We start from the raw sequence: 24433 nt of genomic DNA on the forward strand, positions 1-24433 counted from the left end.
TAAAAGCATTATCCGATTGGCTTATGAGACTGCCGGACGGCAGCCTCCTGAAAGAATCACAGCTCACTCCACTAGGGCTGTGGCTTCCACATGGGCCTTCAAGAACGAGGCTTCTGTTGACCAGATATGTAAGGCAGCGACTTGGTCTTCACTGCACACTTTTGCCAAATTTTACAAATTTGATACTTTTGCTTCTTCGGAGGCTATTTTTGGGAGAAAGGTTTTGCAAGCCGTGGTGCCTTCCATTTAGGTGACCTGATTTGCTCCCTCCCTTCATCCGTGTCCTAAAGCTTTGGTATTGGTTCCCACAAGTAAGGATGACGCCGTGGACCGGACACACCAATGTTGGAGAAAACAGAATTTATGCTTACCTGATAAATTACTTTCTCCAACGGTGTGTCCGGTCCACGGCCCGCCCTGGTTTTTTAATCAGGTCTGATGAATTATTTTCTCTAACTACAGTCACCACGGTATCATATGGTTTCTCCTATATATATTTCCTCCTGTCCGTCGGTCGAATGACTGGGGTGGGCGGAGCCTAGGAGGGATCATGTGACCAGTTTTGCTGGGACTCTTTGCCATTTCCTGTTGGGGAAGAGAATATCCCACAAGTAAGAATGACGCCGTGGACCGGACACACCGTTGGAGAAAGTAATTTATCAGGTAAGCATAAATTCTGTTTTCTCCAACATTGGTGTGTCCGGTCCACGGCGTCATCCTTACTTGTGGGATATTCTCTTCCCCAACAGGAAATGGCAAAGAGTCCCAGCAAAGCTGGTCACATGATCCCTCCTAGGCTCCGCCCACCCCAGTCATTCTCTTTGCCGTTGCACAGGCAACATCTCCATGGAGATGGTTAAGAGTTTTTTGTAGTTTTATTCTTCTATCAAGTGTTTGTTATTTTAAAATAGTGCTGGTATGTACTATTTACTCTGAAACAGAAAAGGATGAAGATTTCTGTTTGTAAGAGGAAGATGATTTTTAGCAGACAGTAACTAAAATCGATTGCTGTTTCCACACAGGACTGTTGAGATGAAGTAACTTCAGTTGGGGGAAACAGTTAGCAGTCTTTTCTGCTTAAGGTATGACTAGCCATATTTCTAACAAGACCATGTAATGCTGGAAGGCTGTCATTTCCCCTCATGGGGACCGGTAAGCCATTTTCTTAGTTAAACATAAAAGAATAAAGGGCTTCAAAAAGGGCTTAAAAACTGGTAGACATTTTTCTGGGCTAAAACAATTGCTTTACTAGGCATATTATGCAGATTCTAACTAATTATTGGTATTATAATCTTGGGGAACGTTTAGAAAAACGGCAGACACTGTGTTGGACACCTTTTTCAGATGGGGGCCTTTCTAGTTATAGACAGAGCCTCATTCTGGGACTGTATAGGGGTTAAATGTAAAAACGGCTCCGGTTCCGTTAATTTAAGGGTTAAAGCTCTGAAATTTGGTGTGCAATACTTTTAATGATTAAGACACTGTGGTGAAATTTTGGTGAATTTTGAACAATTCCTTCATACTTTTTCACATATTCAGTAATAAAGTGTTTTCAGTTTGAAATTTAAAGTGACAGTAACGGTTTTATTTTAAAAAGGTTTTTTGTGCTTTGTTGACAAGTTTAAGCCTGTTTAACATGTCTGTACCATCAGATAAGCTATGTTCTATATGTATGAAAGCCAATGTGTCTCCCCATTTAAATTTATGTGATAATTGTGCCATAGTGTCCAAACAAAGTAAGGACAGTAATGCAACAGATAATGATATTGCCCAAGATGATTCCTCAAATGAGGGGAGTAAACATGATACTACATCATCCCCTACTGTGTCTACACCAGTTATGCCCACGCAGGAGGCCCCTAGTACATCTAGTGCGCCAATACTTATTACCATGCAACAATTAACGGCTGTAATGGATAACTCCATAGCAAATCTTTTATCCAAAATGCCTACTTATCAGAGAAAGTGCGATTGCTCTGTTTTAAACACTGAAGAGCAAGAGGACGCTGATGATAACTGTTCTGACATACCCTCACACCAATCTCAAGGGGCCATGATGGAGGTTTTGTCTGATGGAGAAATTTCAGATTCAGGAAAAATTTCTCATCAAGCTGAACCTGATGTTGTGACATTTAAATTTAAATTAGAACATCTCCGCGCACTGCTTAAGGAGGTGTTATCTACTCTGGATGATTGTGACAATTTGGTCATTCCAGAGAAATTATGTAAGATGGACAAGTTCCTAGAGGTTCCGGTGCCCCCCGACGCTTTTCCTATACCCAAGTGGGTGGCGGACATAGTAAATAAAGAGTGGGAAAGGCCCGGCATACCTTTTGTTCCCCCCCCTATATTTAAGAAATTATTTCCTATAGTCGACCCCAGAAAGGACTTATGGCAGACAGTCCCCAAGGTCGAGGGGGCGGTTTCTACTCTAAACAAACGCACTACTATTCCTATCGAAGATAGTTGTGCTTTCAAAGATCCTATGGATAAGAAATTAGAGGGTTTGCTTAAAAAGATTTTTGTACAGCAAGGTTACCTTCTACAACCAATTTCATGCATTGTTCCTGTCACTACGGCAGCGTGTTTCTGGTTCGAGGAACTAGAAAAATCGCTCAGTAAAGAATCTTCGTATGAGGAGGTTATGGACAGAGTTCAAGCACTTAAATTGGCTAACTCTTTTGTTTTAGATGCCGCTTTGCAATTAGCTAGATTAGCGGCGAAAAATTCAGGGTTTGTTGTCGTGGCGCGCAGAGTGCTTTGGCTAAAGTCTTGGTCAGCGGATGTGTCTTCCAAGACAAAATTGCTTAACATTCCTTTCAAAGGTAAAACATTATTTGGACCGGATTTGAAAGAGATTATTTCAGACATCACTGGGGGAAAGGGCCACGCCCTCCCACAGGATAGGTCTTTTAAGGCTAATAATAAGCCTAATTTTCGTCCCTTTCGCAGAAACGGACCAGTCTCTAATTCTGTATCCTCTAAGCAAGAGGGTAATACTTCACAACCCAAACCAGCCTGGAAACCAATGCAAGGCTGGAACAAGGGTAAGCAGGCCAAGAAGCCTACCACTGCTACCAAAACAGCATGAAGGGATAGCCCCCGATCCGGGACCGGATCTAGTGGGGGGCAGACTTTCTCTCTTTGCTCAGGCTTGGGCAAGAGATGTTCAGGATCCTTGGGCGCTAGAAATAGTTTCTCAAGGTTATCTCCTGGAATTCAAGGAACTACCCCCAAGGGGAAGGTTCCACAGGTCTCAATTATCTTCAAACCAAATAAAGAGACAGGCATATATATTAACGACATTTTAATGATATGGAAAGGCACAAAGGAGGACCTATTACACACAATACAGGTTATGAACAATAATACCAAAAACTTAAGATTCACTTTTGAAATCAGTGCCAAGGAAATTACATTTCTAGACCTGAAAATTGAGGTGAAAAATTGAATATTGGAAACATCCACGTTCTTCAAAGAAGTGGACTGTAATAATTATATCCACCAGGAGAGTTGCCATCATTTCAAGTGGAAATCCAATATTCCTAAGGGACAATTTCTTCGCCTTAAGAAAAATTGTTCAAACCCAGAAAAGTGGGAAGAACAAGCAACAATACTTAAAGGGAAATTCTTAGAGAGAGGCTACGAAGAGGATAGCCTAAACCAAAATATGGAAGAAGTCCGGAATAAAGATAGAAGAGACTTATTGAAATATAAAAATAAAAACAAAAATAAGATGGGCTTGTCAACCAATAGTGAAGATACTCTTATTGTCCCATTCATTACAGGATATAGCGAAAATAGATATCTAATAGAAAGAATAATCCGAAAACATTGGCCACTCCTGAAAGACGATGAAATTATAGGAGAAAAACTTCCACCTAACCCCACATTTATTTACAGGAAAGCCAATAATCTCAAGAACATATTGTCCCCTAGTGTTCCCAAGACTCCGAAAACAACTAGCAAAGATGTCTTTGGTAGAAACCTAAGGGGTTTCTTTCCTTGTATAAACTGTAAAGCGTGTGAAAGGGGAATAAAAACACGAAACTTTATTTCACACAATTCTAAAGTGAAGTATGAAATTAAAGATACAATAAGATGCACAAGTAAGGGGGTCATCTATATGATGCAATGTAACTGTGGTCTACAATATGTAGGCCAGACCTCCAGACTTTTGAAAGACAGAATCAAAGAACACCTGTTAAAAATCAAGCATAAAAATGTAGACACACCACTATATCGGCATTTCATGCAGCAACATCAGGGAAGACAAAAAGATCTCAGCTACATAGGTATCCAATTGGTTACAGCCAATTGGAGAGGGGGGAACTATGAAAAGAAACTATTAACTGCTGAATCAAAATGGATTTTCAATTTAGATTGCCTTTACCCTAAGGGTCTTAATAACCAAGAAGATCTATCTCATCTTCTTAATTTAAGATTATAGCCGCTGTTATTATTCTATCCTATAGGTGTAGCTTAAATAGGTGCATGTATTTTCATACTAGCATAGATTAGGCACACCCCCACATAGAGTATATGTAGGCATTTGAAAGAGATAGGTCTTATTGTAATTGTGATTTCAAGTACTTCTGTTAATATAACCATGCACCCCCCCCTCTTCACCTGCCACTTTGCATTACTATTACTGAAAGAGATAGGTCTTATTGTAATTGTGATTTCAAGTACTTCTGTTAATATAACCATGCACCCCCCCTCTTCACCTGCCACTTTGCATTACTATTACTGATGGAGAGTTTCAAATATTGAAATATTTTAATATTCTAATTTTTATAAATTTTAATTATGTTTACAATTGATGTTCATTATCCTAATGTTTTTATCATGTTTATCATTCAAACAATTTAATTATATTTTAATTATGTTTACAATCGATGTTCATTATCCCAATGTTTTTATCATGTTTATCATTCCAATGTTTTTTAGCCCTGGGTCGTCTCCATATAGGAGGCTATATGACAATGTTTATCTTAATAGGTTTCTTGATATTTCTATATATCAAAAAAATATATGATTTTTTATGACATTCCAGAAGACATTCTATACGCTTTTCCTAAATAGATATCTCTATAGGGACAGTGAAATTATTGCTTACATTTTAGGACCCTTTTAGATTGTTATATTTTTTAAATAAGAATCTTCTATTTTATTTTATTGTATTCCTTAATAGTGTCATATCCACTATAATATTTATTACTTTGATGTCTTCCCTAAGTAGAATACATTTTTCATTCACTCGTCTTTTCTGTCAAAGAAGGGCCTAACAAGCAGCCTTACAATTTTCAAAAATAGCTAGTTACCTTAGGATAGATTAAGCCTATTTTCAGATCAGGCATGGTAAATCTAAATATATGACTGAAAATTGTTCTATTCATTCACTCTTATATTGGTTTCCATGGTGATAAATGACTGAACACACACTTCCGGTTTGCCGATTTTAGGCAAATATTATATTTCAAATATTAATGAAACAAATAAAAATGAACATGTACTTTATTTGAAACATAGCATGAATTTACCATGAAACTAGGAACATATATACAAAAATAGAATAAACTCAATAGTACTTCCAGGTCATCAGGAACAGGAAGTAGAGGTTATATTTTTTTACTTCCAGGTCAACAGGAAAAGGAAGTAGAGGTTATTTTTTTACTTCCAGGTCAACAGGAACAGGAAGTAGAGGTTATTTTTTGGCGCCAAAACAACACTGGCACTTATTGGCCAGTAATAGCTATAAAAGGAGCTACCATGCTAATCCATCTATAGTCTTGATAAAGGCCCAGTTCTTAGGGCCGAAACGCGTTGACATATATGGTAAGCTTCTTTTCAATTACTGACTAAGTTTGAATAGCAGTTTTGCACTATGTTATATTTGTTTTATTACAGGTATATCTTTGAATGAATTGATCCCTGAGACATAGGATCCATTTCTGTATTTTTTCATCGTTTACACACAGGAATAACTTTTTAGGAGCATCTCTTCACATCTTGTATTCACATAAGGGTCACTTTATAAGTGTGCTATTCACTTTAACACATCCTAAATATTCATTTGGATTATTTTTTTACATTTTTTCCTTTTTCTTTTTTCATTTTTGTGTACACACATTTTTGATTATTCACGCCCACTTCATCACATCATCTTTTCAGGATTTTTTGGATATTCACAATAATTTTTTTAATTTGATTTGAAAACCACTACGTTTTTCTTTTTTACACACTTCATCATTTCACCGTTTATCGAGGGATATATAAGGATAACTGTTTTAAAATAGAATCTTCATATTGGACATTCACTCTCTGGAAAGAATTTAAAGTTTGGGACCTACATATTTATGGACACCTACTCAGTAAATTGATGTTTTTATATTTATTTTTTATCCAACCATCAACAGCTGTTTTATTGTAATTTATTTTGTGATTAAGATTGTATATTGTTGTGGTTTTTAACCACAATTGTATTGTTTTTTTATATAGATATATGCATATTTTATTGTTAATTTTAAGTGGATCCACTTTTGTATCTTGTTTGTATATTTTAGCTATAAGTAGCTTATAAAATATTTTATATACCCCTATAGAATTTCAATATATTTTTTATTTAAATAATCTTGTCACTACTAGTGTCTTAGCCTTTTAGGAGGCACTCTGTGTATTTATTTTTAGCACTACATTCACCTTTTTGGGGGCGCTGGTACCCACAATACTAGGAGCTACAGACACAAGGTTGAGCGCTGTCAGATTTTAACAGATTTTTATCATCCCCTTATCCAGCCATCTTACAGCAGCCATCCCTGGTAGTCACAAGCATACTATTATAATATGGATTTTACAAAATCCATAAGACAGGAAATAACCCTTGAGATTGACCATATTGTACCTAATCCAGATCCTAACGGTACAACTCCTATAGATTATCCATCTATTTTTAAAAATTTAGAGAAATTATTGATTCAGGAGGTTAAATACAAAGCAGAAATCACATTCCTTAAGAAATGCCTAGAACTCAATATTATACCTAAAGGGCTACTTATTAAGAAAGAATGTGCCTTTCCATTGGAGAAAACAGAATCTATAAGCAAATGGTCAGAAATTCTGATTGAGACTTCACGGAAATTAATGCAGGTCATAATTGATCACAGGGAATCTATACTTATTGGTGTAGATATAGAGATTAAAACCAATGAAGACAATCTCATAGGCCCAGAAGGAGTAATCTTTGAGACCAAAGACCTTTTAGATAGAAAAGAAAACCTCACAAAGAAGATCAACAAAATAAGGGAAGATATCACTAACAAGAAATCAAGGAAATTAAACAAAGAATTACAACAGATGAAACAGAATGAACAGAATGAGACTGAAATATATACACCTAACAATACCAATGAGACTGGAACTAATGATGGGGTCACTACACAATCTAATGAGAGAGCGGAATGGGAAGAAGTATCACATAAGAGAGGGAGGCGAACATTTAGACCGCCACACAGAAGAAACAGAAACGATTCTAACCCATACTCTTTTGATGACTCTACACGTAATTTTAATCATAATGAGAGATGGGAGAGATCATATAATAGAAGACCTGTATTCACAGATAACCCACTGCCACAGACACCTCTCAGACAGAATAATAGGTGGGAAGAAAATTACAGAGATCGAACCTATAATACAAACAATTATAGATCATATCAAAATTATAGACACTATCCAGATCCATCTCGTACAAGGCATCAATTCAACAATGATGGGAATAACGTCTCCTCCCACTTTTCTCCACAAGATAGGAGACATACTACTCCACACTATAACCATCATTATGCGAATAACAGATGGTATAATGATGACTACAGTTACCGTAATAATGCTAACTCTTGGGATGAGAGAGTTAGACGGGGTAATCCCCATCAAGGCAATAGAGATCAATATAATAAAGGGGGCAACTGGAAAAGAAATTATTATAACAATAATAATAGATTTCTACCTCTGGATCAGAAAAATATGAGGAGGGATACAGGTGTACAGAAACATACACCGAACAAGAGACCTGAACAGACTGAGGAACAGAGTTCTAACATAGCTACAGGCAATAAAACAGATCAAGCCTCATCCTCAGGCCATTCTTTTTTAGGGGCACATCAGCCAGTACCCAGAGTAATAGACAGAACATCAACAAAAAGAAAAAACTCACATCCAGAGGAATTTCTTACACCTACGGAAAAAAGAAAACTCGTAGAAGCAAGAGAGGAGGAAAGAAATTGAATAAGAATAAAAATCAAAGGGTAAATAAGAATACAAATGAGAACGAAAATAAGCAAAAGAACACATGTAATACTGTTTCATCATCCGGAGGAATCTATAATTTAAGTACTGTAATACTATCAGAAAAGGAAACTTCAATATTAAATTATGGTTTGTCCTTTGCTCCATCTAAAGGCCTAAACAAATTTGAAACCTTTGTTAATGCAAAGGAATTCATCAGAAGAATGACCTTAAAAAGGCACTTCATAAAATCTCCTTTAGAATCTTATACATCTTATTATGGAAATATAGATGTAGCTAACAATGATTTAAGGTTGAGCCCATATCGACACACCAATCTAAAACCCAAATCGTCTTTTTTTCCAGTGACTAGTAAGGGTAATACCATTCGAGACAATGGTAGTCAAAGAAATAAGAGACATAAAACCTAAAAAATTGAACAAATACAAACATAATTTGTCTAAAGAACAACTGCACACCATTAGGAAATTGGAAAAAAAACACAATGTGGTCATCAAACCAGCGGACAAGGGTGGGGGGATTGTTGTCCTGAATAAAGAAGACTACGATCAAGAATGTCATAGAATTTTATCTGATGACCAAACTTATGAAGTATTGAAACAGAACCCGGTTGAGGGTTACAAAAGGGAGTTAGACAGACTCTTAGGAGAAGCCAAAAACAATGGAATACTGAACGATAAGGAGTTCAAGTATATAGGGACAAAAGACCCAATAACTCCGGTAATATACTACCTCCCTAAGATACATAAGTCCTTGGTGAACCCACCGGGTAGACCAATAATTTCAGGCATTGGATCATTGACAAGCAATCTGTCGGAATATGTTGACAGAAACCTTCAGAGATATGTTATGGGACTACCATCCTACCTTAAAGATTCAACCCAGGTTCTGAACATATTGAATAATATAGAATGGAATGACAATTACATATTAGCTACATGCGACGTCACATCCCTCTATACTAGCATACCCCATGAGGGAGGTATAGAGGCGGTGGAACTTTTCCTGAAAAAAGATGAAGAAGTACCAGAATTACAGAGAAATTTTATTCTTGATGCGATAAAATATATTTTAACACACAACTATTTTAATCATAAGGGTATTTTTTACAGACAGACGTGTGGCACAGCGATGGGGACCAGGTTCGCGCCGAGCTACGCTAATTTATATATGGGGCAGTGGGAACACATATTTTGGGAATCCTGCCCAGCTAGCGCGGACCTGGTCCTCTATGCAAGCTATATTGACGACATTTTAATGATATGGAAAGGCACAAAGGAGGACCTATTACACACAATACAGGTTATGAACAATAATACCAAAAACTTAAGATTCACTTTTGAAATCAGTGCCAAGGAAATTACATTTATAGACCTGAAAATTGAGGTGAAAAATGGAATATTGGAAACATCCACGTTCTTCAAAGAAGTGGACTGTAATAATTATATCCACCAGGAGAGTTGCCATCATTTCAAGTGGAAATCTAATATTCCTAAGGGACAATTTCTTCGCCTTAAGAAAAATTGTTCAAACCCAGAAAAGTGGGAAGAACAAGCAACAATACTTAAAGGGAAATTCTTAGAGAGAGGCTACGAAGAGGATAGCCTAAACCAAAATATGGAAGAAGTCCGGAATAAAGATAGAAGAGACTTATTGAAATATAAAAATAAAAACAAAAATAAGATGGGCTTGTCAACCAATAGTGAAGATACTCTTATTGTCCCATTCATTACAGGATATAGCGAAAATAGATATCTAATAGAAAGAATAATCCAAAAACATTGGCCACTCCTGAAAGACGATGAAATTATAGGAGAAAAACTTCCACCTAACCCCACATTTATTTACAGGAAAGCCAATAATCTCAAGAACATATTGTCCCCTAGTGTTCCCAAGACTCCGAAACAGTGGCGTCACTAGGGGGGGGCGGGGGGGGCGGGCCGCACCCGGGTGACACCCTCCAGGGGGTGACACCAAAAAAAAAAAAAAAAAAAAAATTTTTTTTTTTTTTTTTTTTTTAAATTTTATTGAAATTCAAAGAAATACAATGTTGAGATGCATAGATTATTTTATTAGAGGCTGGAATTTGTGAACATTAGTGGGACTTGGGAAGTTGTAGACACACAATTTTTTTTGCCCCTTGAGCCAGTGCTGCAATTTCAACAAATAGTTTTCCCGGCGGCTTTTGCTTGTTTGTACTTTGCTCCTCCCCTGCCCAATTTCACTATGAATGTTGTGGGTGTGCCGTGGGGCTTGCAAAGTTGCGCTGCTAGCCTAAACCTGCCTGCCTATCTGTGCTCACTGCTCAGTGACATGCGGCCCAGGGCTGTGCACTGACAGGCTTAGAACAGAGTCAGAGAGCAGAATTTTCATAGTTTGCGCGGCTAAATCTTTTCTTCAGTGATTTATTTTAGAGTGCTCTGTTTATCTTTCATTTGATGTTCTGCTGAGCCAGGGAGCAGCTCTAGGCATGAGCTTCATAATTAATGCAGTGCAGTTTACATATTTTGTATGTGTGTGCCTGAGTTTTTGTGTGTCTCAGTGTTTTTGTGTGTGTGTTTTTGTGTGTGTGTCTGAGTGTGTTTCCGAGTGTTTGTGTGTGCATCTGAGTATGTTTTTAAGTGTGTCTGAGTGTTTGTATGTGTGTTTGCCTGTGTTTTTGTGTTTGTCTGCTTTCTGGGGGGGGGGGGGGTGACACCATGACTTACCGCACCGGGTGACACCAACCCTAGTGACGCCACTGCTCCGAAAACAACTAGCAAAGATGTCTTTGGTAGAAACCTAAGGGGTTTCTTTCCTTGTATAAACTGTAAAGCGTGTGAAAGGGGAATAAAAACACGAAACTTTATTTCACACAATTCTAAAGTGAAGTATGAAATTAAAGATACAATAAGATGCACAAGTAAGGGGGTCATCTATATGATGCAATGTAACTGTGGTCTACAATATGTAGGCCAGACCTCCAGACTTTTGAAAGACAGAATCAAAGAACACCTGTTAAAAATCAAGCATAAAAATGTAGACACACCACTATATCGGCATTTCACGCAGCAACATCAGGGAAGACAAAAAGATCTCAGCTACATAGGTATCCAATTGGTTACAGCCAATTGGAGAGGGGGGAACTATGAAAAGAAACTATTAACTGCTGAATCAAAATGGATTTTCAATTTAGATTGCCTTTACCCTAAGGGTCTTAATAACAAAGAAGATCTATCTCATCTTCTTAATTTAAGATTATAGCCGCTGTTATTATTCTATCCTATAGGTGTAGCTTAAATAGGTGCATGTATTTTCATACTAGCATAGATTAGGCACACCCCCACATAGAGTATATGTAGGCATTTGAAAGAGATAGGTCTTATTGTAATTGTGATTTCAAGTACTTCTGTTAATATAACCATGCACCCCCCCTCTTCACCTGCCACTTTGCATTACTATTACTGAAAGAGATAGGTCTTATTGTAATTGTGATTTCAAGTACTTCTGTTAATATAACCATGCACCCCCCTCTTCACCTGCCACGTTGCATTACTATTACTGATGGAGAGTTTCAAATATTGAAATATTTTAATATTCTAATTTTTATAAATTTTAATTATGTTTACAATCGATGTTCATTATCCTAATGTTTTTATCATGTTTATCATTCGAACAATTTAATTATATTTTAATTATGTTTACAATCGATGTTCATTATCCCAATGTTTTTATCATGTTTATCATTCCAATGTTTTTTAGCCCTGGGTTGTCTCCATATAGGAGGCTATATGACAATGTTTATCTTAATAGGTTTCTTGATATTTCTATATATCAAAAAAAATATGATTTTTTATGACATTCCAGAAGACATTCTATACGCTTTTCCTAAATAGATATCTCTATAGGGACAGTGAAATTATTGCTTACATTTTAGGACCCTTTTAGATTGTTATATTTTTTAAATAAGAATCTTCTATTTTATTTTATTGTATTCCTTAATAGTGTCATATCCACTATAATATTTATTACTTTGATGTCTTCCCTAAGTAGAATACATTTTTCATTCACTCGTCTTTTCTGTCAAAGAAGGGCCTAACAAGCAGCCTTACAATTTTCAAAAATAGCTAGTTACCTTAGGATAGATTAAGCCTATTTTCAGATCAGGCATGGTAAATCTAAATATATGACTGAAAATTGTTCTATTCATTCACTCTTATATTGGTTTCCATGGTGATAAATGACTGAACACACACTTCCGGTTTGCCGATTTTAGGCAAATATTATCTTTCAAATATTAATGAAACAAATAAAAATGAACATGTACTTTATTTGAAACATAGCATGAATTTACCATGAAACTAGGAACATATATACAAAAATAGAATAAACTCAATAGTACTTCCAGGTCATCAGGAACAGGAAGTAGAGGTTATATTTTTTTACTTCCAGGTCAACAGGAAAAGGAAGTAGAGGTTATTTTTTTACTTCCAGGTCAACAGGAACAGGAAGTAGAGGTTATTTTGTGGCGCCAAAACAACACTGGCACTTATTGGCCAGTAATAGCTATAAAAGGAGCTACCATGCTAATCCATCTATAGTCTTGATAAAGGCCCAGTTCTTAGGGCTGAAACACGTTGACATATATGGTAAGCTTCTTTTCAATTACTGACTAAGTTTGAATAGCAGTTTTGCACTATGTTATATTTGTTTTATTACAGGTATATCTTTGAATGAATTGATCCCTGAGACATAGGATCCATTTCTGTATTTTTTCATCGTTTACACACAGGAATAACTTTTTAGGAGCATCTCTTCACATCTTGTATTCACATAAGGGTCACTTTATAAGTGTGCTATTCACTTTAACACATCCTAAATATTCATTTGGATTATTTTTTTACATTTTTTCCTTTTTCTTTTTTCATTTTTGTGTACACACATTTTTGATTATTCACGCCCACTTCATCACATCATCTTTTCAGGATTTTTTGGATATTCACAATAATTTTTTAAATTTGATTTGAAAACCACTACGTTTTTCTTTTTTACACACTTCATCATTTCACCGTTTATCGAGGGATATATAAGGATAACTGTTTTAAAATAGAATCTTCATATTGGACATTCACTCTCTGGAAAGAATTTAAAGTTTGGGACCTACATATTTATGGACACCTACTCAGTAAATTGATGTTTTTATATTTATTTTTTATCCAACCATCAACAGCTGTTTTATTGTAATTTATTTTGTGATTAAGATTGTATATTGTTGTGGTTTTTAACCACAATTGTATTGTTTTTTATATAGATATATGCATATTTTATTGTTAATTTTAAGTGGATCCACTTTTGTATCTTGTTTGTATATTTTAGCTATAAGTAGCTTATAAAATATTTTATATACCCCTATAGAATTTCAATATATTTTTTATTTAAATAATCTTGTCACTACTAGTGTCTTAGCCTTTTAGGAGGCGCTCTGTGTATTTATTTTTAGCACTAAATAGTTATTAACTATTTACTAACTATCTAGTTAAAATAAATACAAATTTACCTGTAAAATAAAACCTAACCTGAGTTACACTGACACCTAACATTACACTAAAATTAAATAAATTACATTAATTAAATACAATGAACTACATTACAAAAAAATAATAAACACTAAATTACAGAAAAAAGAAAAAAGAAATGATCAAATATTTAAACTAATTACACCTTAACTAATAGCCCTAATCTAATAGGGCTATTAGATTAGGTGTAATTAGTTTAAATATTTGATCATTTCTTTTTTATTTTGTGTAATTTAGTGTTTATTTTTTTGTAATTTGTCAATTGTATTTAATTAATGTAATTTATTTAATTTTAGTGTAATGTTAGGTGTTAGTGCAACACAGGTTAGGTTTTATTTTACAGATACATTTGTATTTATTTTAACTAGATAGTAAATAGTTAATAACTATTTACTAACTAGTCTACCTAGTTAAAATAAATACAAATTTAGCTGTGAAATTAAAATAAAACCTAAGATAGCTACAATGTAACTATCAGTTATATTGTAGTTAGCTTAGGGTTTATTTTACAGGTAAGTATTTCATTTTAAATAGGAATTAGTTAGGTAATGATAGTAAGTTTTATTTAGATTTATTTTAATTATATTAAAGTTAGGGTTAGGGTTAGACTTAGGGTTAGGTTTAGGGGTTAATATATTTATTTAGTGTTAGTGATGTGGGAGGCCAGAGGTTTAGGGGTTAATAACTTTAGTATAGTGACGGCAGCAACGTTGGGGGCAGCAGATTAGGGGTTAATAAGTGTAATGTAGGTGTCGGCAATGTCGGGCCGGCAGATTATGGGTTAATAAGTGTAATGTAGGTGTCGTTGATGTCGGGTTTAGACTCTGGGTTTATGTTAGGGTGTTAGGTTTAAACATAAATTTTCTTTCCCCATAGGAATCAATTACGCTCCTTTATTGCAGGTGTTAGGCTTTTTTTTTAGCCGGTTCTCCCCATTGATGTCTATGAGGAAATCGTGCACGAGCACGTAAAACCAGCTCAAAGCAGCGCTGGTATTTGTGTGCAGTATGGAGCTCAATGCAACTAAATTGCCCGCTAACGCAGGTTTTTGCAAGTTATTACCGAGCCGCTCATAACGCAAAACTCGTAATCTGGCCAATGGTTAATAACCTGCTCTCATCCCACGTAAACCTGAAAATCTGTCTTGTTAGGGAATCCCGAGAACAGGTTTGAAAACCTCTGATCTAGATGGTAGAGGAGTGCCCTGATTTCTAGGGGTTAGCCTACACAGCGGTATTAAAGAGGCACCCAGCAATGGATATTACCCAGACTTTTTGGTTTTACTTGGTGCAGCTTTTTTAAACAGCACTAAGCAACGGGCAACTTTAATATCAGCCAAGAAAGCTTTCTCTGCTGCTTGTTAATCTTTGCTAGCCCCATGTGACATGTACAAACTCCTCCCCTCCAGTTGCTGCAATCCAAAAATTGCATAGTGAACCTCTAACGTGTTTCTATTAAAAAATAAATAATAAACTGCAAAATGTATTAACTTGGGTTATAAGTGACAAATTAAGACATACCAAGTTTTAAGACATTATTTCTTAGCAATTTTTATTAAATATATCAGGTGGGGCATAGCTCATACTGCCCACATTAACCAACCGCTATTGGTTCAAATTAATTGCCTGCCTAGTAAAGAAGTTCATGTGGGTCTGGAAATATTTGAATAGGAAATCACTACAGATGAGGTTTTCTATGTTCTCTGTGTACTTGTGAGGTTGAATACATTGAATTAAATACTGTGTAACAAGGTCACTAAACAATTAGTACAAAATAATGAAAGGGATGTATGCTAGGCTAAGTCAAACCTATGCATTCAATCACTACATAACCTGTCTATCATTTTTACCATTTGCTTGTGCTGAACAGCTTATAAGATTAAGTACCAGGCATAATGGATATCTCTAACTTTGTAATAAATATAGTTTTCTTTTTGTTAAAGTTTTGGCTATATCCAGGAAAAGACCTGAGGACCTGCACTAATGCAAGAATAGTGAAACAAAGTAAATGTTAAAGATAAAATAACATTTCTTTCATAATGCATTGTATGTTTCATGTTGTGTAAAATGCTTTTTTGTATATATTATATTATAAACCTATAAATTACTATCAAGTAAATTTATTTTTAAAAAAAATAATAATCTAGTGTTATAGCTTTAGGATAGCTCCACACCACTACTTACAGTATTAATCAAGCCATTCTTTATACTCCCGGGGTGTTTGTTTAAAGAACTTGTAATCCTTGGGGAATTATTTGTTTGAATCATTCTGACTTGTTGATACTGACTAATATATTATGAGAGAAAGAGGATGAGCTTTGATGCTTTGTGCAGGCTGGAGAGACTGATGTTTATTTAGTTTTAACTTGTGGAGCGTGAAGGGATGCAGCTGGATTTCTAACTTTCTTGCCATAGGGATTTCCTGCTTCAATGACAATGCCAATAATTAAATACCAAGCACCTCATTCTGCAAAGATCTCCTACAGCTGACTCAGTGTAACTAAGTTATGTGAAAGTAGAATAAAGAGTTGGTGCAGTACTTGGCTAGGATGAAGAAAATATTGGGGCGCCCTGATGTCATGTGGCATCCTGATTTTTTTAAATGCATGTGATGCCCAAGGTTCCCTTTATTGTAATATAATTAAATAAAAATGAAAATGTCAGAAACTATATATAAGGGCTATTCAACAATCTCTCTCTCTCTCTCTCTTCCATATATATATATAAATATATCCTATACTATAAAAGGCCAAGTGTGGATGTCCGAAGCTGTCATGCGCAGTAGAGACTGCGTGCAAGGACAAACACACCTGGCCTTCTACTCTACAGACTCAGAGTGAGTAGCGTGCCGGCCTGCCGGGCGTGACATAGGTGGGGCATGGGCGGGACAGGGCAAGACATGGGCAGGGCCATGCAAAGAGCTCAAAAGAGGGGGGACAGAGAGAGCAAACAAGAGGGAGAGAGACAGCAAAAGAGAGGGGGTAGGGAGAGCAAAAGAAAGGGGAGAGAGAGATAAAGAGGGAAGATAGAGAGAGCCAAAGAGAGGGAGAGAGACAGCAAAAGAGAGGGGGAGGGAGAGCAAAATAAAGGGGAGAGAGAGATCAAAAGAGGGGAGATAGAGAGAGCAAAATAGAGGGGGAGGTAGAGCAAAAGAAATGGGAGAGAGAGATCAAAAAAGAGGAGATAGAGATATAGCAAAAGAGAGGGATAGACAACAAAAGAGAGGGGGAGGGAGAGCAAAAGAAAGGAGAGAGAGAGATCAAAAGAGGGGAGATAGAGAGAGCAAAAGAGAGGGGGAGGTAGAGCAAAAGAAATGGGAGAGAGAGATCAAAAGAGGGGAGATAGAGACACCAAAAGAGAGGGAGAGAAAACAAAAGAGAGGGGGAGGGAGAGCAAAAGAAAGGGGAGAGAGAGATCAAAAGAGGGGAGACAGAGAGAGTAAAAGAGAGGGGGAGGTAGAGCAAATTAAATGGGAGAGAGAGATAAAAAAGGGGAGATAGAGACAGCAAAAAAGATGGAGAGACAACAAAAGAGAGAGCAAAAGAAAGGAGAGAGAGATCAAAAGAGGGGAGATAGAGAGAGCAAAAGAGAGGTAGAGAGAGAGAGCAAAAGAGAGGAAAAGAGAGAGAGCAAAAGAGAGGGAGAGAGACAGCAAAAGAGAGGGAGAGCAAAAGAAAGGGGAGAGAGAGCAAAAGAGAGGGATAGAGACTGCAAAAGAGATGGAGAGAGCCAGCAAAAGAGGGGGGAGAAAATGGTGAGAGAGCAAAAGAGAGGGGGAAAGCACAAAAGAGGGAAGAGAGAGAGCATAAGAGAGGGGGAGAGAGAGCACAAGAGAGGGGGAGAGAAAGAGCAAAAGAGAGGGAGGAGAGAGACAGGAAAAGAGAGGGGGAAAGTGGAGACAGAGAGCAAAAGAGAGGGGGAGAGCACAAAAGATGGAAGAGAGTGAGGGGGAGAGAGCACACAAGAGAGGGGGGAGAGAGAGCACAAGAGAGGAGGAGAGACAGCACAAGAGAGGGGGAGAGAAAGAGCAAAAGAGAGGGGGAGAGAGACAGCAAAAGAGAGGGGGGAAAGAGAGTAAAATAAAGGGGAGAGAGAGAGACGCAAAAGAGAGGAGGGAAAGAGAGTTAAAGAAAGGGGAGAGAGAGCAAAAGAGAGGGGGGATGGAGAGAGCAAAAGAGAGGGGGGAGAGAGAGAACAAAAGGGAGGGGGATAGAGAGAACAAAAGGGAGTGGGATAGAGAGAGCAAAAAGGAGGGTGGATAGAGAGAGCAAAAGGGAGGGGGGAGAGAGAGAGCAAAAGAGAGGGGGAGTGAGAGAGAGAGCAAAAGAGAGGGGATAGAGAAAGCAAAAGAAGAGGGGGGATGGAGAGAGCAAGAGAGAGGGGGGAGAGAGAGAGCAAAAGGGAGGGGGAGAGAGAGAGCAAAAGGGAGGGGGATAGAGAGAGCAAAAGGGAGGGGGGATAGAGAAAGCAAAAGGGATGGGGGAGAGAGAGCAAAAGAGAGGGAGAGAGAGAGAAAAAGAGAGGGGGTAGAGAGCAAAAGAAAGGATGAGAGAGACAGCAAAAGAGAGGGGAGAGAGCAAAAGAGGGGGGATAGTTAGAGTAAATGAGAGTGAGAGAGACAGCAAAAGAGAGGGGGAGGGAGAGCAAAAGAAAGAGGAGAGAGATATCAAAAGAGGGGGAGAGAGATAAAAAAAGGGGACATAGAGAGAGCAAAAGAGAGGGGGAGGTAAAGCAAAAGAAAGGGGAGAGAGAGATCAAAATAGGGGAGATAGAGACAGTAAAAGGGAGGGAGAGACAGCAAAAGAGAGGGAAAGACAGCAAAAGAGATGGAGAGACAGCAAAAGAGAGGGGGAGGGAGAGCAAAAGAAAGGGGAGAGAGATCAAAAGAGGGGAGATAGAGAGAGCAAAAGAGAGGGAGAGAGAGCAAAAGAGAGGGAGAGAGACAGCAAAAGAGAGGGAGAGGGAGAACAAAAGAAAGGGGAGAGATAGATCAAAAGAGGGGAGATAGAGAGAGCAAAAGAGAGAGGGGATAAAGTGGAGAGGGAGAGCAAAAGAAATGGGAGAGAGAGAGCAAAAGAGAGGGAGAGAGACAGCAAAAGAGGAGGGAGAAAGGGGAGAGAGAGCAAAAGAGAGGGGGGATGGAGAGAGCAAAAGAGAGGGGGGAGAGAGAGAACAAAAGGGAGGGGGGATAGAGAGAACAAAAGGGAGTGGGATAGAGAGAGCAAAAAGGAGGGTGGATAGAGAGAGCAAAAGGGAGGGGGGAGAGAGAGAGCAAAAGAGAGGGGGAGTGAGAGAGAGAGCAAAAGAGAGGGGATAGAGAAAGCAAAAGAAGAGGGGGGGATGGAGAGAGCAAGAGAGAGGGGGGAGAGAGAGAGCAAAAGGGAGGGGGAGAGAGAGAGAGCAAAAGGGATGGGGATAGAGAGAGCAAAAGGGAGGGGGATAGAGAGAGCAAAAGGGAGGGGGGATAGAGAAAGCAAAAGGGATGGGGGAGAGAGAGCAAAAGAGAGGGAGAGAGAGAGAAAAAGAGAGGGGGTAGAGAGCAAAAGAAAGGATGAGAGAGACAGCAAAAGAGAGGGGAGAGAGCTAAAGAGGGGGATAGTTAGAGTAAATGAGAGTGAGAGAGACAGCAAAAGAGAGGGGGAGGGAGAGCAAAAGAAAGAGGAGAGAGATATCAAAAGAGGGGGAGAGAGATCAAAAAAGGGGACATAGAGAGAGCAAAAGAGAGGGGGAGGTAAAGCAAAAGAAAGGGGAGAGAGAGATCAAAATAGGGGAGATAGAGACAGTAAAAGGGAGGGAGAGACAGCAAAAGAGAGGGAAAGACAGCAAAAGAGATGGAGAGACAGCAAAAGAGAGGGGGAGGGAGAGCAAAAGAAAGGGGAGAAAGATCAAAAGAGGGGAGATAGAGAGAGCAAAAGAGAGGGAGAGAGAGCAAAAGAGAGGGAGAGAGAGCAAAAGAGAGGGAGAGAGACAGCAAAAGAGAGGGAGAGGGAGAACAAAAGAAAGGGGAGAGATAAATCAAAAGAGGGGAGATAGAGAGAGCAAAAGAGAGAGAGAGAGACAGCAAAAGAGAGGGGGGATAAAGTGGAGAGGGAGAGCAAAAGAAATGGGAGAGAGAGAGCAAAAGAGAGGGAGAGAGACAGCAAAAGAGGAGGGAGAAAGTGGAGAGAGAGCAAACGAGAGGGGGAAAGCGCAAAAGAGGGAAGAGAGAGAGCATAAGAGAGGGTGGAGAGAAAGAGCAAAAGAGAGTTGGAGAGAGACAGCAAAAGAGAGGGGGGAAAGAGAGCAAAATAAAGGGGAGAGAGAGAGACCGCAAAAGAGAGGAGGGAAAGAGAGTTAAAGAAAGGGGAGAAAGAGAGCAAAATAGAGGGGGGATAGAGAGAGCAAAAGAGAGGGGGGAGAGAGAGAGCAAAAGGGAGGGGGGATAGAGAGAGCAAAAGGGAGGGGGGATAGAGAGAGCAAAAGGGAGGGGGATAGAGAGAGAAAAAGGAAGGGGGGAGAGATAGAGCAAAAGATAGGGGGAGAGAGAACAAAAGAGAGGGGGAGAGAGAGAGCAAAAGGGAGGGGGATAGAGAGAGCAAAAGGGAGGGGGATAGAGAGAGCAAAAGGGAGGGGGGATAGAGAAAGCAAAAGGGAGGGAGGAGAGAGAGCAAAAGAGAAGGAGAGAGAGAGAAAAAGAGAGGGGGTAGAGAGCAAAAGAAAGGATGAGAGAGACAGCAAAAAGAGGGGAGAGAGAGCAAAAGAGGGGGGATAGTGAGAGTAAATGAGAGGGAGAGAGACAGCAAAAGAGAGGGGGAGGGAGAGCAAAAGAAAGAGGAGATAGATATCAAAAGAGGGGGAGAGAGAGATAAAAAAGGGGACATAGAGAGAGCAAAAGAGAGGGGGAGGTAAAGCAAAAGAAAGGGGAGAGAGAGATCAAAAGAGGGGAGATAGAGACAGCAAAAGAGAAGGAGAGACAGCAAAAGAGAGGGAGAGACAGCAAAAGAGATGGAGAGACAGCAAAAAGAGAGGGGGAGGGAGAGCAAAAGAAAGGGGAGAGAGATCAAAAGAGGGGAGATAGAGAGAGCAAAAGAGAGGGAGAGAGAGCAAAAGAGAGGGAGAGAGACAGCAAAATAGAGGGAGAGGGAGAGCAAAAGAAAGGGGAGAGATAGATCAAAAGATGGGAGATAGAGAGAGCAAAAGAGAGGGAGAGAGACCGCAAAAGAGAGGGGGGATAAAGTGGAGAGGGAGAGCAAAAGAAATTGGAGAGAGAGAGCAAAAGAGAGGGAGAGAAACAGCAAAAGAGGGGGGAGAAAGTGGAGAGAGCAAAAGAGAGGGGGAAAGTGCAAAAGAGGGAAGAGAGAGAGCATAAGAGAGGGGGGAGAGAGAGCATAAGAGAGGGGGAGAGAGAGCACAAGAGAGGGGAGAGAGAGAGAGCAAAAGAGAGGGGGAGAGAGACAGCAAAGGAGAGAGGGGGAGAGACAGCAAAAGAAAGGGGGGAAAGAGAGCAAAATAAAGGGGAGAGAGAGAGACCGCAAAAGAGAGGAGAGAAAGAGAGTTAAGGAAAGGGGAGAAAGAGAGCAAAATAGAGGGGGGGGTAGAGAGAGCAAAAGAGAGGGGGAGAGAGAGCAAAAGAGAGTGGGGAGAGAGAGAGCAAAAGGGAGGGGGATAGAGAGAGCAAAAGGGAGGTTGATAGAGAGAGCAAAAGGAAGGGGGGATAGAGAGAGCAAAAGGGAGGGGAGAGATAGAGCAAACGAGAGGGGGAGAGAGAGAGCAAAAGAGAGGGGGAGAGAGAGCAAAAGAGGGGGGATAGAGAAAGCAAAAGAAGAGGGGGGATGGAGAGAGCAAAAGAGAGGGGGAGAGAGAGAGCAAAAGGGAGGGGGATATAGAGAGCAAAAGGGAGGGGGATAGAGAGAGCAAAAGGGAGGGGGGATAGAGAAAGCTAAAGGGAGGGGGGAGAGAGAGCAAAAGAGAGGGAGAGAGAGAAAAAGAGAGGAGGTAGAGAGCAAAAGAAAGGATGAGAGAGACAGCAAAAGAGAGGGGAGAGAGAGCAAAAGAGGGGGGATAGTGAGAGTAAATGAGAGGGAGAGAGACAGCAAAAGAGAGGGGGAGGGAGAGGAAAAGAAAGAGGAGAGAGATATCAAAAGAGGTGGAGAGAGAGATCAAAAAAGGGGACACAGAGAGAACAAAAGAGAGGGGGAGGTAAAGCAAAAGAAAGGGGGGAGAGAGATCAAAAGAGGGGAGATAGAGACAGCAAAAGAGAGGGAGAGACAGCAGAAGAGAGGGGGAGGAAGAGCAAAAGAAAGGGGAGAGAGATCAAAAGAGGGGAGATAGAGAGAGCAAAAGAGAGGGAGAGAAAGCAAAAGAGAGGGAGAGAGAGCAAAAGAGAGGGAGAGAGACAGCAAAAGTGAGGGAGAGGGAGAACAAAAGAAAGGGGAGAGATAGATCAAAAGATGGGAGATAGAGAGAGCAAAAGAGAGGGAGAGAGACAGCAAAAGAGAGGGGGGATAAAGTGGAGAGGGGGAGCAAAAGAAATTGGAGAGAGGGAGTAAAAGAGAGGGAGAGAGACAGCAAAATAGGGGGGAGAAAGTGGAGAGAGAGCAAAAGAGAGGGGGGAAAGTGCAAAAGAGGGAAGAGAGAGAGCATAAGAGAGGGGGAGAGAGAGCATAAGAGAGGGGGAGAGAGAGCACAAGAGAGGGGGGAGAGAGAGCAAATGAGAGGGGGAGAGAGACAGCAAAAGAGAGAGGGGGAAAGTGGAGAGAGAGAGCAAAAGAGAGGGGGGAGAGTGCAAAAGAGGGAAGAGAGAGAGCACAAGAGAGGGGGAGAGAAAGAGCAAAAGAGAGGGTGGAGAGAAAAAGCAAAAGAGAATTGGAGAGAGACAGCAAAAGAAAGGGGGGAAAGAGAGCAAAATAAAGGGGAGAGAGAGAGACCTCAAAAGAGAGGAGGGAAAGAGAGTTAAAGAAAGGGGAGAAAGAGAGCAAAATAGAGGGGGGGTAGAGAGAGCAAACGAGAGGGGGGAGAGAGAGCAAAAGAGAGGGGGGAGAGAGAGAGCAAAAGGGAGGGGTGATAGAGAGAGCAAAAGGGAGGGGGAGAGAGAGAGCAAAAGAGGGGGGATAGAGAAAGCAAAAGAGGAGGGATAGAGAGAGCAAAAGAGAGGGAGAGAGATAGCAAAAGAGAGGGGGTAGAGAGCAAAAGAAAGGGTGAGAGAGACAGCAAAAGAGAGGGGAGAGAGAGCAAAAGGGAGGGGAGAGAGAGCAAAAGGGAGGGGGGATAGAGAGAGCAAACGGGAGGGGGGATAGAGAGAGCAAAAGGGAGGGGGGTAGAGAGAGCAAAAGGAAGGGGGGTAGAGAGAGCAAAAGGGAGGGGGGAGAGATAGAGCAAAAGAGAGGGGGAGAGAGAGAGCAAAAGAGAGGGGGAGAGAGCAAAAGAGGGGGGATAGAGAAAGCAAAAGAGGAGGGATAGAGAGAGCAAAAGAGAGGGAGAGAGATAGCAAAAGAGAGGGGGTAGAGAGCAAAAGAAAGGGTGAGAGAGACAGCAAAAGAGAGGGGAGAGAGAGCAAAAGAGGGGGGATAGTGAGAGTAAACGAGAGGGAGAGAGACAGCAAAAGAGAGGGGGAGGGAGAGCAAAAGAAAGGGGAGAGAGATATCAAAAGAGGGGGGAGAGAGAGATCAAAAGAGGGGACATAGAGACAGCAAAAGATAGGGGGAGGTAGAGCAAAAGAAAGGCGAGAGAGAGATCAAAAGAGGGGAGATAGAGACAGCAAAAGAGAGGGAGAGACAGCAAAAGAGAGGGAGAGACAGCAAAATAGAGGGAGAGACAACAAAAGAGAGGGAGAGACAACAAAAGAGATGGGGGGAGATCAAAAGAAAGGGGAGAGAGATCAAAAGAGGGGAGATAGAGTGAGCAAAAGAGAGGGGGAGGTAGAGCGAAATAAATGGGAGAGAGAGATCAAAATGGGGAGATGGAGACAGCAATAGAGAGGGAGAGACAACAATAGAGAGGGGGAGGGAGAGCAAAAGAAAGGGGAGAGAGAGATCAAAAGAGGGGATATAGAGAGAGCAAAAGAAAGGGGGAGGTAGAGCAAAAGAAATGGGAGAGAGAGATCAAAAAAGGGTAGATAGAGACAGCAAAAGAGAGGGAGAGACAACAAAAGAGAGGGGGAGGGAGAGCAAAAGAAAGGGGAGAGAGAGATAAAAAAAAGGAGAGATAGAGAGAGCAAAAGAGAGGGGGAGGTAGAGCAGAAGAAATTGGAGAGAGAGATCAAAAAGGGGAGATAGAGACAGCAAAAGAGAGGGAGAGACAACAAAAGAGAGGGCGAGGGAGAGCTAAAGAAAGGGGAGAGAGAGATCAAAAGAGGGGAGATAGAGAGAGCAAAAGAGAGGGGGAGGTAGAGCGAAAGAAATGGGAGAGAGAGAGAGATCAAAATGGGGAGATAGAGACAGCAAAAGAGAGGGAGAGACAACAAAAGAGAGGGGGAGGGAGAGCAAAAGAAAGGGGAGAGAGAGATCAAAAGAGGGGACATAGAGAGAGCAAAAGAGAGGGAGAGAGAGAGCAAAAGAGAGGAAAAGTGAGAGAGCAAAAGAGAGGGAGAGAGAC

This window comes from Bombina bombina, chromosome 2 (assembly GCF_027579735.1).
Source record: "Bombina bombina isolate aBomBom1 chromosome 2, aBomBom1.pri, whole genome shotgun sequence".
In the NCBI taxonomy this organism is placed as follows: domain Eukaryota; kingdom Metazoa; phylum Chordata; class Amphibia; order Anura; family Bombinatoridae; genus Bombina; species Bombina bombina.